General features: G+C 39.7%; 1 protein-coding gene across 1 annotated transcript in view; it reads right to left on the bottom strand.

The window, feature by feature from the left end:
• Nucleotides 1-18,540, bottom strand: part of agt (O-6-alkylguanine-DNA alkyltransferase) — an 89,108-nt gene extending 70,568 nt beyond the window's left edge. The window contains exon 1 of the mRNA XM_080279294.1: nucleotides 18,499-18,540. The gene's annotated coding sequence lies outside the window, so the exon portion shown is untranslated. The remainder of the gene's footprint in view (nucleotides 1-18,498) is intronic.
• Between the last annotated feature and the right edge of the window lie 251 nt (nucleotides 18,541-18,791).

Below are 18,791 nucleotides of genomic sequence, written 5' to 3'. Positions count from 1 at the left end.
TGTGTGTGTGTGTGTGTGTGTGTGTGTGTGTGTGTGTGTGTGTGTGTGTGTGTAGTTATCTAGTTGTAGAATACAGGAAATGAGCTATGCTTGTGGGGTCCAGTCTCTGTTTCTCGATAAGTCGAATTTTGATTTGAACTTGTTTTAGTTTTTAGACTGGACCATCTCTTTGTCCAGGCCATACCACAGGTCTATGCATCTATATGGAAAACTATATTTCTTGACATCCTTCAAGCAACTTGGCTTTTTTGGTTCCATTCCATCTCCTCTTGTACTCTCCCATCTCATAGCTATAAACAGATCTTCTCTGTCAATTTTTTCCGCTCCCATCCTGGCCCTGAATGCTGCAATCACATCGCCCCTCTCTCTCCTTTCTTCTAAGAGGGGTAGGTCTACTTTTTCCAGCCTTCCCCTAAAGGACAGATCTGTCAGGGTAGGTATTATCAGGTTGCTGTTCTCTGTATTCTCTCGATCTTGTTAATATCTTTCTTTTTATGTGGGGACCACACTACTGCTGCATATTCCAACCTGGGGTGGATCATGGCCACTATCAATTTCTCATCATCTCCTTATCCATGTAATGAAATGCTACTCTTATTTTATTTAAGAGATTATATGTCTCTAGCTACCTTCTTAATGAGTTTTTCAGGTGAAGAATTACCCTGGACTAGCACTCCCAAGTGCTTTTCTTCTCTCACTTTTGTGATTGGTTCATTACCCATCAAATAATTCAGTGGTGGTCTCTTGGTACTTTTACCCATTTCCAATATTTAACATTTTTTGTATTGAATTTCATTTCCCACCTTTGGCTCCAATCATGGATCCTATCCAGGTCATCCTGCAGCATTTTACAGTCTTCTTTAACTTCTACTCTCCTCATGATCTTTGCATCGTCAGCAAACAGACTTGCATAACTGTTCATTCCATCTACCATATCATTTATGTAAATCAAGAACATTACAGGCACTGACACTGAGCGCTGTGGGCCTCCACTTGTTACTTTCCTCCATCCAGACATCATGTCTTTTATTACTGTCCTCATTTGCCTGTCTCTCACGAAGTCTCTCATCCACTCTAAGAGGTTCCCCTTCAGTCCTCCTATGTGTTCCAATTTCCACATTAGTTGCTAGTAGGGTACCTTCTCAAAGGCTTTCTCCAAATCTTAATACAAACAATCCACCCAACTATCTCTTTCCTGGACGTGGTGTAGTGGATTGCTGCCTGGCTCTCATCTGAGAGTACTGGGTTCAATTCCTGGCAGTGGTAATATATAGGATGATATCTCTCTCTTGCAGCACTTCTATCACCCTTGAGTAGAAGCTCAACAAGTTGGAAACACACGACCTACCACTTCTGAATCCAAACTAACTTTCTGCCAAAATGTCCATCTCCTAGATATTTTATCCATCTGTCTTCCCGTCCGATCAGCGAAGTTAAGCAATGTTGGGTCTGGTTAGTACTTGGATGGGTGACCGCCTGGGAACACCAGATGCTGTTGGCATAACGTTCTCCCTACGTGTCAAGTGGGGTTGGTGGAGGATTAGTGCCCCTCCCCGTAAAACAATTAACTCTAAGCCCTTGGCCACCCCGTTTGGGATACATGGCGTCTGGCATATATATATATATATATATATATATATATATATATATATACTTTCAGGATTCTCTTGCACAGTTTTACAACCACACTAGTCAGGGACACTGGTCTGTAATTCAGGGGTACTTCCTTGTTCCCTCCCTTATAAATTGGTACCACATTGGCCCTCTTCCATTCCCAAGGCATTTTCCCTTCTTCCAGAGAACCCACAATTAAACCGTAATTATTATCCGCCAGCTGTGCTCTGCATCGCTTTAGTATCCAATTAGTTAAAGATCCCATCTGGTCCTGGGGCCCTTCTCACATCTTGAGGTTCCAGTAATTTGTTTACTTCTTACACTTCAACCTTTACGTAAATCTTTTAACACTATAATTATAGTCACTCCTTCCTCCTTCACAAAATCACTTTCTCTAGTGAAGAATGATTGGAGGCATTTGTTTATTACTGTATTTCAGTTTGCATAACTGCATCTTTATAGACATTTCCTTCTACTTTCAGCTTGTTGATTCCTTCTTTCTGTTTCAATTTGCCATTAACAAACCTGTAAAACAATTTTGGTTTTTCCTTACATTTGTCAACTATACCTTTTTTGAAGTTTCCTTCTTCCTGTCTATATACAGTATTCTTGTATATTCATTTCTAGTTCTTTTATATTCTTTCCTCATTCTATCGTTACTTCTCTTTCTCCATTTGTTCCAAGCCTTATCCCTTTCTTTTTTTGCTATCATACACCTTTTGTTGAACCATTATTTCTCCAGTTCTCTTTCCCACTAATTTATGGCAAATACATTTCCACAACTGCATTACAGAATTCTAAAAAGATATCCCACTTCTTCTGTATCTCTCTTCCTTCTCAGAATTCTTCCCAACCCACTTCTTCGAAAAATTTTCTCATGTAGTGCCTGGAAGTGATAATGAGTTGTATCTAGTTCATTTTATATGACCAAAAGTTCGGTTAAGTGAGAGTGTGTGGCCGGGGTATAGTTGTTATCATGCAGATGTGACCAGAACATAGATTAAGTTGCCTAGTTGCTAAGTCATTTTTTTTTTTCCCTTGTCATTTATTAGTATTAAGTCTTTTTATAATATAAAATCTCGAGTGGATGGGAACATGTGCCTTTGGTCACATAATCCAGCATAATATACGTGTGCGCAACGTGATGTAAGGCATGATGATTTTCATTGTTTTTCGATGTAAGGGTATAAAGAGAGAAATGTTGTAGAGTAATTATTGTAACTAGAGAATGTCATTTTTGGGGGATAATCGATTGTAAAGGGAAAGACATCACATTGAGTTTATCATGAGTCTGTAATAATAAAAATTTTAAATAGAGTAAGTCGTCATCCCCCCCTCCCCCTTTCTATCACGCAGTTTTGGCGTTTCATTCGCTCACCGGCTATGATAGGTGACGGATGGTCGGTATTGTCATCCTCCCCCCCCCCCCAAGGAATTCTGTAAGTAATTTGATCTTATTGATATTTAACATGTTGAAGTGCGTATAGCGATATCCCACAAGTGATAATAGTGACAAAATAAAGAAACAGACACGGCATGAATCGAAGTGTTGTCGTTCCTCAGAAAGTGTGTAGCGGTGACGCCATTAGCCATTAGAAAAGCGAGTCCCAAGTTTCCTGCTCACCACTCTGGTATCCTGGGAGCTGAATAGTGAGGTCTATCTATCTATCTATTGCCAGATGCCTCAATCCCGTTTGGGGTGGCCACAAACAAATCGCCTCCAAGTCGCCCTGTCCACCGCCATTTCACTGCCCTGTTCCCAACTCACACCCCCCTCTCTCATATACCTCTCCACCCCATCCCTCCATCTCATCCTCGGCCTCCCCCTCCCTCTTCCCCCCTCCACCTCACTCACATACACTCTCTTCGTCAGTCTTTCACCCTCCATCCTCTCCACATGGCAAAACCACCTCAGTGTGTTTCTCATAACGCTTCCTATCACATCCACATCCACACCACAACGCTCCTTTATATCTTCATTCGTCAGCCTGTCTCTCCACGTGACTCCAAAGGCTCCTCTTAAATAACTCATCTCCACTGCTCTCACTCTTGACTTGTGTCCTTCCAACAATGTCCAAGCTTCACTTCCGTACGTTGGAGTGGGTATCACAATACTGTCATGTAGTAACTTTTTCACTTCCATGCTCACTTCCCTGTTTCTTATCACTGCTTTCAAAGAACCAGCAACCTTTCTTCCCTGCTGTACCCTTTCAAGCACTTCACCCTCCAAACCTCCATCCTTACTCATCACACTACCCAAGTACTTAAACGTACTCACATTTTCCAATTCCTCACCATCCAACCTCGCTGTACATTCACTAACTTCACCTCTCTCAAAGACCATCACTTTACTCTTCCCTACGTTCACCTTTAGATTCCGTTTCTTACACACTCTTCCAAACTCATCCACCAAGCCTTGCAACTCCCCTTCGTCTTCACTCAACAACACAGTATCATCTGCAAACAACAGTACAGGGAGTTTCCAAACACTATCCTCTCTCACCAGGGCCACTCCAACATCCACTACTCTACCTTGTACCTCTTTTATTACCCCATCCATGTACAGATTGAACAACCATGGAGACATGACACATCCCTGATTCAAACCAACTTTCAAAGAGAAAAATTCACTTAGTTCACCATCCACACGCACTGCAGCCTTCGCACCATCGTACATACTCTTCACAGCATTCAACAACTTCCCATCTACTCCATATATTCTTAACACTTTCCACAATCCTTGTCTATCCACCCTGTCATATGCTTTCTCCAAGTGAGGTATTTCCCATATATTTGTGTACCGTTTATATTATTATTTAGTAACTAGAATACGAGAATGCTAGCTAGTTCTGTCTGAATCTCAGATAAATGTGTGATTTTTGTGGGCCAAATATCAGGTGCCTTGAAACTGTGAATTATTTATTAATGTGTTGGGATGACTTTGCAATTCAGTACTTATTAGGGCTTTGTTGTGAGTTAATGTTCACGCAGTTACTTCGTGAGGCACAATGATATTGATGCAGTGATGATTTTCATGGTTAAAGTTATTAATGCTTACTGTATTTGTTATAGCGCGTTTCTTCCATGTTATCCCTACAATAAGTATTATTTTGAGCAGACCTATGTGTCTGTAGTGCCATGTGTTACTCTGTTATTACTTGAGATTCCGAGTGTTGTAATTCATGTTTCTTTATTATGAGACTTTCCTGATCATGTGAAGGGATTATGTACTTGCATTGGGGAGAATAGTTATTCATTATACATATTGACTTCTAGCGGGTCCAAGTGTGGAGGTCAAAGTACCAGTGAGTGAGTCAAAGTCCAAGTGTGGAGGTCGAAGTACCAGTGAGTGAATCAAAGTTCAAGTGTGGAGGTCGAAGTCCCAGTGAGTGAGACAAGATCCCAGTGCGTGACTCAAGGTCCCAGTGTGGAGGTCAAGGTCGGCAGTGGCAGAGGACTGGACCAGTGAACTATGGGCTCAGAGGGATGATTATGAAGAAACATATTGGACTGGGACAAAGGAGCTAAGTTTTGTGGATTTGATATTAGGACCATATATTTTTTTAACAACATGCCAACTGATTTAGGTATAATCTGTAAAGCAAGTAGCTGGGGAAGATTACCTTTCTTTTGGTCTTGTTAATACACATTCCCTCCCACTCAAACTTTATTGTTTGTATAACCCTTAAGAACTGGTGGTATAGAGCTTACCTAGTAGTTTGTTAATGTGAAACCTTAGAAACATTTTGGGAAATTGCGAAGGTCGGGCTTGGGTTGGCCTAGTTGGAGACTGGCCCCGTCATTTTGGCATGCTACCATTACTAACATGACCACTTTAAATATAATAAACGCAACATGTAGGGAGCAAGTATGGTTTGGTTATGTGGTTACCACCCAGCGTTGTAAATGAAACTGTGCAATATTGTAATCAATACAGTACTATACCTGAATCTGAAAAAATATAGAAATTAGTAAACATACAGAAGTGTAATGAAACATTAGGCCTACAAGTCACAGATAACACTTCCTGGACTGCCGAGATGATTCTGGACATCTACCGAGCAGTCAAAGATTTTCGTAAATGGGACTACAGTATTTTTCAAAACTGCCGAAATGTCGGACCTACCGAATAATCAGCTGCTGAATAATAGGACTTTTACTCTATTACCTGTTTAAGCAAGGTCACCCAATGACTCAAACATTTAAGAAAAGAACTGGTGGAGATCAAGGTCCTTATCGTAGTGAAAAAGGCAAGCAAAGAATTGGTAAAGCCAAATAATCATGTTAAATATCACCTTTAACTAATTTTCCATTGGTCTTCCAAAAACGAAATTATTAGTCAAGAAATGATTGTTAAGTATATACAGTACTAAAGTTTGTAGCTAGATTTACATTATTTACATGTGTTCTAATATGTTTTATTTAAACTAAGGAAAAAATTAAAATTGCTGTCGTGTTCTTATCTCATTATAGTCATTAGCTTATTTTGTCAGGAGTGGCATTATTTCTGTACTGGAAGAACATTTTTTTAAAAGCCTCAGAATGTCCAAAATGGCCCCACATACAGGCGAGACTAAACTGGGAACCCAGGGTAGCCATACGCATTCATTTTCTATTTATGTCTGAATTTATACAGTGTGTCCGAAGTCACCAAAGTTTGAGTACAAATTCGGACACCCATTACTATATTTGCTATAATTATATATGAAACATTTCAAATTTTTTACTGCTATGATTCAATACCCTAGTGGACCAGCCCCACATACAATACTTAAGGTCTTGGACTGACTTAAAAACTAGATTACATGGCACAAAAAAACGAAAAAATCTTCCAAGTTCACCCCAGTTTACGGTATTTAGACATCAAAACACACATAGGATTATCTAAAGTAATGGCAAAAAAAAAAAAAAAAAAAAAAAAAAAAAAAACACTGAAATCTAAAAATCATCCTACCTAGAAGGCGTGATACACTGATGCATCTAGTCGGCACGGTGGTTGGTAAACAACTCATGTTGCAAACTGTTGCATGATGTCTATTCTATTGCCAGATGCCTCAGTCCCGTACGGGGTGGTCACAAACAAATCCCCTCCACGTCGCCCTGTCCCACACCATTTCATTGCCCTGCTCCCAACTCACCCCCCCCTCTCTCATATACCTCTCTACCCCATCCCTCCATCTCATCCTTGTCCTCCCCCTCCCTCTCCCCCCCTCCATCTCACTCATATACACTCTCCTCGTCATTCTCTCACCCTCCATCCTCTCCACATGGCCAAACCACCTCAGTGTGTTCCTCCTAATGCTTCCTATCACATCCACATCCACACCACAACGGTTCTTTATATCCTCATTTGTCAGCCTGTTTCTCCTTGTGACTGCACAGGCTCCTCTTGAATAACTCATTTCCACTGCTCTCACTCTTGACTTGTGTCCTTCCAACAACATCCAAGCTTCACTTCCATACGTTAGAGCTGGTATCACAATACTGTCATGTAGTAACGTTTTCACTTCCATGCTTACTTCCCTGTTTCTTATCACTGCTTTCAAGGAACCAGCAACCTTTCTTCCTTGCTGTACCCTTTCAAGCACTTCACCCTCCAAACTTCCATCCTTACTCACACTACCCAAGTACTTAAATGTACTCACATTTTCCATTTCCTCACCATCCAACCTCACTGTACATTCACTGACTTCACCTCTCTCAAAGACCATCACTTTACTCTTCCCTACATTCACCTTTAGATTCAGTTTCTTACACACTCTCCCAAACTCATCCACCAAGCCTTGAAGCTTCCCTTCGTCTTCACTCAACAACACAGTATCATCTGCAAACAACAGTACAGGGAGTTTCCAAACACTACTCTCTCTCACTGGGGCCACTCCAAGATCCACTACCCTACCTTGTACCTCTTTTATTATCCCATCCATGTACAGACCAAACAACCATGGAGACATGACACATCCCTGTTTCAACCCAACCTTCAAAGTGAAAAATTCACTCAGTTCACCATCCACATGCACTGCAGCCTAAGCACCATCATACATACTCTTCACAGCATTTACAAGATTCCACTACAGCGAGGGTCTACCGTATTTCAAGATGTGGAACCATCTATTAAATATTTCTGAACTTTACCTACCTCTGCACTGATCCAGAGACATTGTAACAGTGCACTAATGGGCATTTTTAGTTTCAAGAGGATCATCATGCAACAAGGAAAATATAATTACCTTACCTGTACATAAGGGACAGGGTAGGTAAGGTTGGGTTGGATTAACCCGCTGACTCCTGTTGACGTATAGATACGTCCACACGTATTGTCACTGTGACTCCCGTTGATGTATATAATCGTCAGCAATTGCAAGGTCCCTAATTTGTACAATTTTCATATATCGCGCGTGATTTTTGGTACGTATACACGGGACACCTTCCTCTACAAGATGCCAGGCAGGGTCAATGTCTTACCCCACATGACCCCCCCCTCCCGCACGCCATTGTCTCGGCAATTCACCTAGGCTATTACCAGTCACCTGGCCAGTAAAGACATGTCGTCCCACAGTACAAAATTGAAGGCCAGAGTGATTCCCCAATCGAAGACAATGTGGAGGACAAAGATTACGTAGCATTAGAGGAAGAAACAGTCAGAAATGATGATCAGGTAATGTTGCCAAAAAAAAAAGGTCAGGTGTGTTGATGTGTTTGGTGAGTGAAACAATGCTTATATTGCCTACATTACTGTGTGAAAACCAATATACTCTCATACTACATATAAATTTGTACCAAATAAATAAATAAATACCGTTTATGAGTGGTGTGGAATAGTTACCCTCCCGCAGAATTCGTTTTCTTTGGAGCCAGCCTGATAGAAAACACAGTAAGGTAAGGGGTACTGCTACCTGTATTGAGTATTTTAAACCTTAGGTGAACGATTTCTCACTAAAAGTGGAAGTTTTGAGCCTAAAATTTTTTTTTCCAAAATTGGTCGGGACTGGGGGGGTCAGTGGTGGAAAATCAGTTGGGACAGGGCAGGTTAAAAAAAAAGAAAAACAATAATAATAATAGGTTAGGTAAGGTAGGGATAAATTAGCTTATTGAAGGTTAGGCTTGGGGTTAAAAAAAAAAAAAAAAAAAAAAAAATAATAATAATAGGTTAGGTTAGGTAGGGATAAATTAGCTTATTGAAGGTTAGGCTTGGGGTTAAAAAAAAAAAATAATAATAATAATAATAATAGGTTAGGTTAGGTAGGGATAAATTAGCTTATTGAAGGTTAGGCTTGGAATCTGGCTGGGTTGTCACAAAAATTCTGGTTAGGTTTAGAAAAATCTGCACTGATAAGCATACGGTAATGGGAGTAAATGTGAAATTGTTGAATACCATGAAGAGTATGTATGGGGGTCTTTAGGCTGCAGTGTGTGTGGACAGTGAACTGAGTGAATTTTTCTATTTGAAGGTTAGATTGAAATAGGGATGTGTCATGTCCATGGTTGTTCAATCTGTATATGGATGGGGTTATAAAAGGGACAGCTACAAGGTAGGGCAGTGGATGTTAGAGTGGCCCTGATGAGAGAGGGTAGTGTTTGGAAACTTCCGGTACTGTTCTTTGCAGAAGATACTGTGTTGTTTGCCTAAGTGAAGACGAAGGAGAGCTGCAAGGCTTGGTAGTGACTTTGGGAGAGTGTGTAAGAAATGGACTCTAAAGGTGAATGTAGGGAACAGTTATGATCTTCAAGAGAAATGAAGTCAGTTAATGTACAGTAAGGCTGGATGGGGAGGAAATGGAAAATGTAGGCTACGGTACTTCGGTAGTGTGATGAGTAGGGATGAAAGTTAATAATATGCAGTGCTTGAATGGGTACAGCAAAGAAGAAGGGTTGCTGGTTCTTTGAAAGCAGTGAAACAAAACAGGGAAGTGTGCATGGGGGAAAAAAAAAAAAAAAAAAAAAAAAAAAAAGGTCGCTGCACGACTATTGGGATACCAACTCTAATGTACCGTATGAAAGTGAAGTTTGGACCTTGTTAGAGGGACACAAGTCAAGACTGAGAGCAGTGGAAAGGAGTTATTTGAGAGGAACATGTGGAGTCACATGGAGTGACAGACTGACTAATGAGAAAGGGAAGGAGCATTGTGTTGTGGATGTGGAGGTGATACTGTTTGGAGAAATACACTGAGGTGCTTTGGAGATATTGAGAGGATGGACAGCGAGAGACTGATGAGGAGAGTGTCTGTGAATGAGGTGGAGGGGAGGCCAAGGATGAGATGGAGGAATGGAGTGGAGAGGTATATGAAAGAGGGGGGTGTGAGGTGGTAGCTGGGCAGTGAAATGGCTGAGGACAGGGAAACATGGAGGCAATTTGTTTGTGGCCATCCCTTAAGGGATTAAGGCATCTGGCAAAAGAAGAAAGATAAGGATAATTTTGTGCCCAAAACTGGCAATCTAAGATGGCATCCATTTGTCTTTGGCAAACAAATTGACATCCATCTGTTTTCAGCTGACAAGGCAACATCCATCTGTCTTCAGCGACGTTGGGGATTGTAAATGATAACCACTTTTTAACTGCTATTCACCACTTAGAAACAAAAAGCACTGAAACTTTAACACGCACTCAGGAAATACTCAATCACATGATAGGTTTCAATAAAGAAAACAAAAACTTCAAAGGCCTGAGCAAGAAGGAGAAGAGGGTGGAACGCCTCTGATGCCGTCCTTCTGTTGTGGAACAATTTCGAGCAACAAACATCGCCTAGACCTTGCCAGTTTGGATAAGGATGTTAATGAAGATCTAGTGTACCTGTTAAGCTGACAATATTTCACACTTGACTGGGTAAAAGGTTAAATTCAGGGTAAGAGTGGAGTTACCCTGTTTGTTTACATTCATGGCAGTCGCATGTTGCCAGAGGTCCACAAGGCTGAGCTCTATACTTTCCTCATATTATGTATGAAGAGATTAGTAGCTGCAAGTATGGCTAGTCCAACTCTATGTCAGCACTGTGGGAAGGGGCAAGAAGTCTCCTCTAAATGGGTGGCTTGTGACCTATGCGAGAAATGGTGTCACAAAAAGTGTGTGTATCTCCAAGATGTTAAGGATGCTGACCTAGAGAATGATGACTGGATGTGTAAACTATGCACAAAAGCTGTGACTGAATGCTATCGCGATCATAGAAACCTAAGCGAGATGGTTACGAAACTGGAAAAAGAAAATATGTTAAAAAGTGAAAATAGAGTGTTGAGGGAGAAAGTGGAACATAGTGGATTGACTCCTGTAGATATTGGTGAAAGTATGACTAGGTTAGTAGTAAGTACTGAAAACTTGTATCAGAAATTGGATGATGTAAAGGATGAGGTAATTACTACTATGGTTAATCTACATACTAGTGCACTTGATGATGGTTATGCTAATGCTGATGATAGTGAAGTACCTACTGCTGTGAAAGAAATAAAGAGAAGGAAAACTCTATTGGCTGATATGAAGGATGAGATTATTAACACCATGGTAAATCTGCATGCCAGCACAAAGAATGAAGGTAATGGCAGTGGTGGCATCACCTATGCTGCAGTTACGAAGAAGAAAAACCTACTTGTTGCTAAATCTACTAATAAGGAATGTAGTGTGACTAATAGAAAGGAGGAGCTTGCTGGAGTACTAAAGGGTATACCTGTGGTTGATACAAAGTTCACCAATGGTGGAAACGTTGTTATGAACTTTGCTAGTGAGTCTGAGAGGGAAACTGCAGCAAGGAGGATCAGTAGTGAAATGGAAAACATGGAAATGAAATTCACAAAGAAATTCTCTCCAAAAATCATGATTTGCAATGTCTCTAAGGAGGAGCATAAGGATGAGATCATTGATTATTTAATTGCAAAGAATGGGTACTTACAGAATGTTGAAGATGTGCATGACAAAATTAAGCTAGTATTTAATAAACCAGCAGTTGGAGACACGGTGCACTACATACTGAAATGCTCACCAGAAATAAGAAAGATAATACATAATCATGGGGATGTTGTTTGCTTGAAATGGGCTAGGTATACGGTCAGAGACAGATATCATGTTTTTAACTGCTACCACTGTCAAAGATATGGGCATACTGAAAAAGATTGTAAATTTAAATAGAATGGTGATGCTGCTACTTGTGCTAAGTGCACTGGGGATTATCAAAGCAAAGACTGTACCACTGACTGTGTTAAATGTATTAACTGTGTCAGGCATTCACGAACCAAAACAAATCATGTAGCGAACAGTAGAGGCTGTAAGTCACTAGAGCTGGAACTTAATAGAGATATGACTGACCATGGATACTAGAAACATCAATCATATTCAGTGTGGATTTATAAATATACAGTCTGTTGGTAACAAAACTATTGAAATAAGTGAGCTAATTACTGAGAAGGATTTTGACGTCTTTGCTGTAGCAGAAACGTGGCTAAATGAATTTGATCATGCAAAAATCCACGAAATGACTCCTACCACTCACATTTTCATGCATATTCCTAGGGTTAGCAGAAGAGGAGGAGGAGTAGGGATATTTATATCAAAGAAATATTCTCACATACAGTTGCTGGTCTCCCCCAAATTTAACACATTTGAACATATAATGGTAAGTTTTATGATAAACAGTAATCAAAAGCTAACATTTATAGTTGTTTACAGACCTCCGGAGACAAATCGAATATCTTTTATTGATGAATTTAGAACATATCTTGAGGGAATAGATCATTTAAATAGGTATATCTTTATTTGTGGAGATTTTAATTTATGGACTGATGATAACAATGATCATTATGGCAAAGAATTTATTGATATGATGGACTCTCAGCAATTCACAAACAAAGTCAGTCATGTAACTTCCCGTTCTGGCCATATGCTGGATTTAGTCTTTTGTGACAGTGAGTTAGGAAAAACTCAACAGCTTGCAGTGGAACCTGACTTTTCCATTTCTCCTTATCATAAACTTGTTAGTTACACTAACACCAAGAAAACTTTTAGAAGTAAAAGAAACTTTGACCCTAGAGTGTTGCTTCATAGAATACTCAATAGAATGGAAGAGGATACTCATGATTCTTGTACAATACAAATGGTATTGTAATACAGAAAGGTGAATGATTGAGTTGTATGATCCTATTATATAAAGCTGCACTACAAGGTGAGTATGACAACATGTGTCCAGTGTTAGAGAAAGGTTACTGAGAAAGACAACACTCCGTGGTTTAACTCCGAGGTTGCAAATGCTATTAGAATTAGAAGGCGTAAGGGAAAACTGTGGCGTACATTACGAACGGAGGAATCCAGGAGAGGGTACATTAATGTAAGGAATGAGGTGAATAAACTGATAAGGAGAAGAATATGTATGTATTTTAGGCAGAAAATTGCTGTAGCAGGGTCAGATGTGAAGAGACTGTATTGTCTTATCGCCGACTTGATAGGGCATATAGGAACACAGAAGCTTCCTGACAATTTCTCTGATGCAGACTTAGCGAATAAATTTATGAAGTATTTTGATGAGAAAGTCTTAAATATTGTCAATAGTTTCCAAGATGTAGGACCTGTGGTCCACCAAGTGTACCTGCCAGATATCCCGTACACTGGTTTGTGTTGCTTTAACCCCTAACTGCCGGCTGACTTGTACAGCCATCACAATTTTGACAAGTTGATGTGTATAGCCGCAAGCATCTTCCTGCCACCCTTTGAACTTTAACTTATCCTTACTCATCAACGGGACCACCTGGAGACGTGGGGATACTTTCAATTGAAAGAGGAAGAGTTGTTGAGTCTTATGTATCTTTAATTTTTTCTCTAGCTGTTATACTTTGGCAAATATTAGGGTTTGAAGTGAGGGTATTTTTTTCCGTCACGGATATCCCCCATAGGGAGGAGCATGCGACATCGGAAAAACCCCGGCGTGTAGGGGTTACGGAAGTTAGTTTTGTGAAATTAGAGACCCTGATGAAAAGAGTTAAACTGACATATTGTTCTACTGATCCAATCCCAATGTCAGATATAGCTAATGAGGAAGGCTTCCCAAGTCTTGTGCAGTTGATCACGAAAATTGTGAACTTAAGTATTACTGAATCTGTGTTTCCATAAAGTGAAAAGTTGGCAGTTGTCAAACCTACTTTAAAGGGCAATAAAGATCATCAGAGTTTGAGCTCCTATAGACCAGTGTCAAATCTGTCATATTTGTCCAAAATTATTGAGATTGTTGTACTTGATCAATTGATGGAATATCTGGTGAACATTAATGTATTACCAGATAATCAGTCTGCTTACAGACAATTGTACTCAACAGAAACATTGCTCTGTAGTGTCACTAATGATTTACTAGGATGGAAGGATGAGAGAAAATGCGGTGTCTTGATATTTATTAGATTTAAGTGCTGCTTTTGACACAGTAGTACACGAGTTATTGTTGGAAGATTTGAGGGCTATAGGAGTGACACAAAGAGCACTCAGTTACTTGGAAAGTTATTTAGATAATAGAAATTACTGTGTACTGTATAAGTGGGAAACTCTTTTTCTGAACATAGGTTACTTAGAACAGGTGTTCCCCAAGGCAGTGTACTGGGACCTGTACTGTTCTGCATTTACACTATTGAACTTTCATTCTTGCTGAGGGAACATGGAGTGGCCTTTAACCTTTTTGCTGGTGATACTCAGTTTTATTTGTCTATTAATAATGTAATGGACACTGAAACTCTGTTAACTATGATTATGGGAGATATTAAGAAATGGATGGATAGTAAACAACTAAAACTGAATGAAGATAAAACAGAATGTTTGATTTTTGGTAAAAGGGGTGTCTTGAGAGGGTTGCATGATTTGCAGGGTTTTAGTATTAATGGAAATACTGTGTATCTGAGAAGGTCAAGGACTTAGGTGTGATTATGCATAAACATATGAATTTCAATGAACAAATAAATGGAATTGTAAAACTGGCAAGACTTAACTTACAAAATATTGCCTTTATAAGGAAATATTTGGATACACATTCTGCTAAGATGCTTGTACATAACTATGTCATTAACAGATTGGATTACTGTAATTTTCTGTACTACAATTAGCCTAAATATCAACTGAGGAAAATGCAAATTATCATGAACAGAGCAGCTAGATTAATAATGAATTTGCCATCATATGTGAGGATTACACCAGTTCTTATTGAACTACACTGGTTGCCAGTTAAGGTTAGAATCATATACAAAATTTGTGTTATGACACATGTGGCAATGAAGACCGGGAAACCAGAATACTTAAGGAAATTATTACAACCATGTGAACTACAAACAGATATTGTAGTTAGACATACTTCTGATGGCTACAGACTCTTAGAACCAAGGTGTAACACAGACATTGGTTTTAGAGCCTTTAAAAATTGTACCCCATGACTATATAACAGACTACCTTGTGCTGTTAAGAGCAGTAATAATGTGGATCTGTTTAAAAGGAGACTAAAAACATTCTTGTTTAGTGACTGCTATGATATGGAGGACAAGTGTTCCTTCATTCATTCATTGCCAGACGCCATGTATCCGAAACGGGGTGACCAAGGGCTCAGAGTTAATTGTTTTACAGGGAGGGGCACTAAACTTCCACCAACCCCACTTGACACGTAGGGAGAACGTTATGCCAACAGGATCTGGTGTTCCCAAGCGGTCACCCATCCAAGTACTAACCAGACCCAACGAGGACAAGTGTATTAGAGATTATTATGTATTATGAAATATTGTAAAGTGTGCAGTATTAAATTGATAGAACACATTACAGTATTGTGTTATTATGAGCAAGTCAGTAGGATCATGTTATTTACTATAAAGTGCCAGGGTGATTATTAATAGTCTTGTGTCACATTTATTGTATTATTGAAAATGGGCACTACTGAATTGGAATTATGGTACTAGTTTTATTACTTTTAAGTATGCATAACCATGTTTTACTTTTAAGTTTTATTATTATTACCTAGTCTTTCTTTAATATTAAGTTTTACTATTAAGTTTTGTTACCTAGTCTTTCATCAATATTAAGTTTATAGTGCCAATAACTGTATCAAAACATGTTATATTATTTTTGTAAAATATTGGCAGCTCTGCAGAGCGCCACATGTTGGTGGAGTGGAGCCTGATAAACCAAATAAAGATAAAGATAATAAACTGGTCCCATGTCTACTTTAAGATTACAAAAAAGAAATCTTATTTCACGGGTAGGTGGTGGCAACTATATATAGCATTCACTCACTTGATGTGGGGCTATCTCCTTCTTCCTTCTCCTTTATCACTTTCTGTTTGCCCTCCTCTCTTCCTATTTCTCCCATCTTTCCTTGTCAGGTGGCTTTACATTGAGTGATAAGCAAATGGTTTCCTTTAAGCTGGGAAACTATTAACAATAATAGGTGGTAACCATATATATACTGTAATCAACCCATGTGTGTTATGGTACCGGTACATGTCAACAAGTGGGTTGGTGGAAGGTTTGTGCCGCTCCCCACAAAACAACTAACTCAAAGACAAATGACCTCTTCTTACAGGCTTATGGTATCTGGCCATAAACAGACAGACCAAAGGGTAAATGTAGCTACCTTTAAGCAGCAGAAAGATCTTACCAATTTCTTTCCTCCAGTTTGTTTCCTGCATTTTTCTGGCTATTTTCAGGGTGGTAAATTACCTTCCACTGTTATTATCATGTTCCTTAAGCCATACTGATGATTGTCTGTTTCCCGGGTAATGGAAGAAACTCAATCAACGTACCCAAATGTGGATTTCATTTCCTACCTTCCCAAATAGAGGTTAGGTTAGGTTAAATTATTAGGTACAGTTAAGCTAGTTTACGTTAGGTTTAATTAAAAACCTTGGTTAAGACAGTCCCACAATTATGCTGATGAATCTAACAAGCATGGTTACAGAGGCATTGTTAAATACAATGAGAAAACAGATTTAACAAGAAACATTCATTTACCACCTCAGAAATAATCAGAAAAATATAGCAAATACTGAGAAAAACTGATTTGGTAAGGTGCTTCTACTGCTTAAAGCATATGTTTACTGACCAAAGAATAAATTCACCTCCTGCCTGAGAACATTTATGTCATTCAGTTCTGGCTCATGTCAACCTATTTTATTTAACTAAAGGTGAATGTAGGGAAGAGTAAAGTGATGGTCTTTGAGAGAGGTGAAGTTAGTGAATGTACAGCGAGGTTAGATGGTGAGGAATTGGAAAATGTGAGTACGTTTAAGTATTTGGGTAGTGTGATGAGTAAGGATGGAGGTTTGGAGGGTGAAGTGCTTGAAAGGGTACAGCAGGGAAGAGAGGTTGCTGGTTCCTTGAAAGCAGTGATAAGAAACAGGGAAGTGAGCATGGAAGTGAAAAAGTTACTACATGACAGTATTGTGATACCAACTCTAACGTACGGAAGTGAAGCTTGGACATTGTTGGAAGGACACAAGTCAAGAGTGAGAGCAGTGGAAATGAGTTATTTAAGAGGAGCCTGTGGAGTCACGTGGAGAGACAGGCTGACGAATGAGGATATAAAGGAGCGTTGTGGTGTGGATGTGGATGTGATAGGAAGCGTTATGAGGAACACACTGAGGTGGTTTGGCCATGTGGAGAGGATGGAGGGTGAAAGGCTGACGAAGAGAGTGTATGTGAGTGAGGTGGAGGGGGGAAGAGGGAGGGGGAGGCCGAGGATGAGGTGGAGGGATGGGGTGGAGAGGTATATGAGAGAGGGGGGTGCGAGTTGGGAGCAGGGCAGTGAAATGGCGGGGGACAGGGCGACTTGGAGGCGATTTGTTTGTGGCCACCCCAAACGGGATTGAGGCGTCTGGCAATAGATAGATAGATAGAGTCACCTACTACAGAATATGGTAAACACGCTTATTTGAGGTAGTAGAAGGGCCTTACCAATTCATATTCTTCCAGCTTGTCTTTTGCATTTCTCTGACTACTTTCCAGGTGGTAAATTACTTTTTCCTGCAGAAAAATTTTCCACTTTCCTGAAGCCATTGTCCTCACGGTTGTTTGTTTATGGCATAGCTAATGGAAGAATCTTAATGAAAGGTGGCTTTTGTTTCCCAACTGGATGTTTGTTGGGTTGGGTCTGATTAAATTATCTGGTACAGTTAAGTTAGGTTTGCTTAGTTTTAGTTAAACTCAGGTTAGAAGAGACTCTTCCACAATTACACGTGATAAATTAAACGAGATGACACGGCGGTAAATGGCTAAAAACAATGGGGGAAACAAATCCTGCATGAAATATTACTTACCACCCCAGAAATAATCAGAAAAATATAAGACTATCAGGATGAAGAACTGATTTGGTAAGGTGCTTCTATTGCCTCAAATAAAGCGTACGTTTGCCCAACAGAATTAAAGAACACTACATATGCAACCCGACCACAGTAAGCTCTCCAAAACTTTATTACACTTTCTGGATACAGGCAATTAAACAGAACAGACAATTGTACATTCACCCAGTCCATGGTTAACTAGGTTACAAGTACAGCAATTATAAACTGTATGTCAAGCTTATACTTACTGGAACAGTGACTGGGTGGGGCTGCAGATGCGTTTTTCACGACCAGTAGGTTAGGCTGGACACTAATTATTCTTTGTATTCTCTGCATTAACAGAAATGGATTGACATACCACGTCAATATCACGACAACAGAGTCTTATTCGTATCACAATAAGAGATTTCTTGAGGCTGTCATGTCAGTAATGACAAATTATTGGCGAAAATATAATCTGCAGGAAAAACACTTTTCAGCCAATACGTATTATGGATGCACTCAGAAAATCAGAGTTGCCAACGCACGCAAAGTAAAAGCGGCCTCTAAAAGTCGCTAAATATAAAGACAACAAGAAAGCTAATATAGAAAACACTATAAGTAACCCACACGCTGAAAGCATGGGGGCGGATTCTGAAAGCTCAAACATCCTCGCAAATCCACCATCTTTGAGTGTAAGAGCAAATTTTCACTTAGTGCATATTCTGCAGCCCTAGAAAACTAGCGCAAACCCTATACTGCGATGTCAATCCTCCTCTTAGAGTTGCGCCATGCAAGGGGCAGTTTTATGTACAGTACATCGTAAGCTTTACAACATTCCCTAAATCCTTAGAATTAAATCACGCATTAATTACTCCTTAATTGCATACAACTGTTGCGATTCTACAAAAAATAGTAAGTAC

The sequence above is a fragment of the Coenobita brevimanus genome, chromosome 78, assembly GCF_032717465.1.
Source record: "Coenobita brevimanus isolate Jiangsu-jjx chromosome 78, ASM3271746v2, whole genome shotgun sequence".
Lineage (NCBI taxonomy): Eukaryota > Metazoa > Arthropoda > Malacostraca > Decapoda > Coenobitidae > Coenobita > Coenobita brevimanus.
Note: the sequence above shows the minus strand (reverse complement) of the source record. Positions and strands in the feature narration are given on the sequence as shown.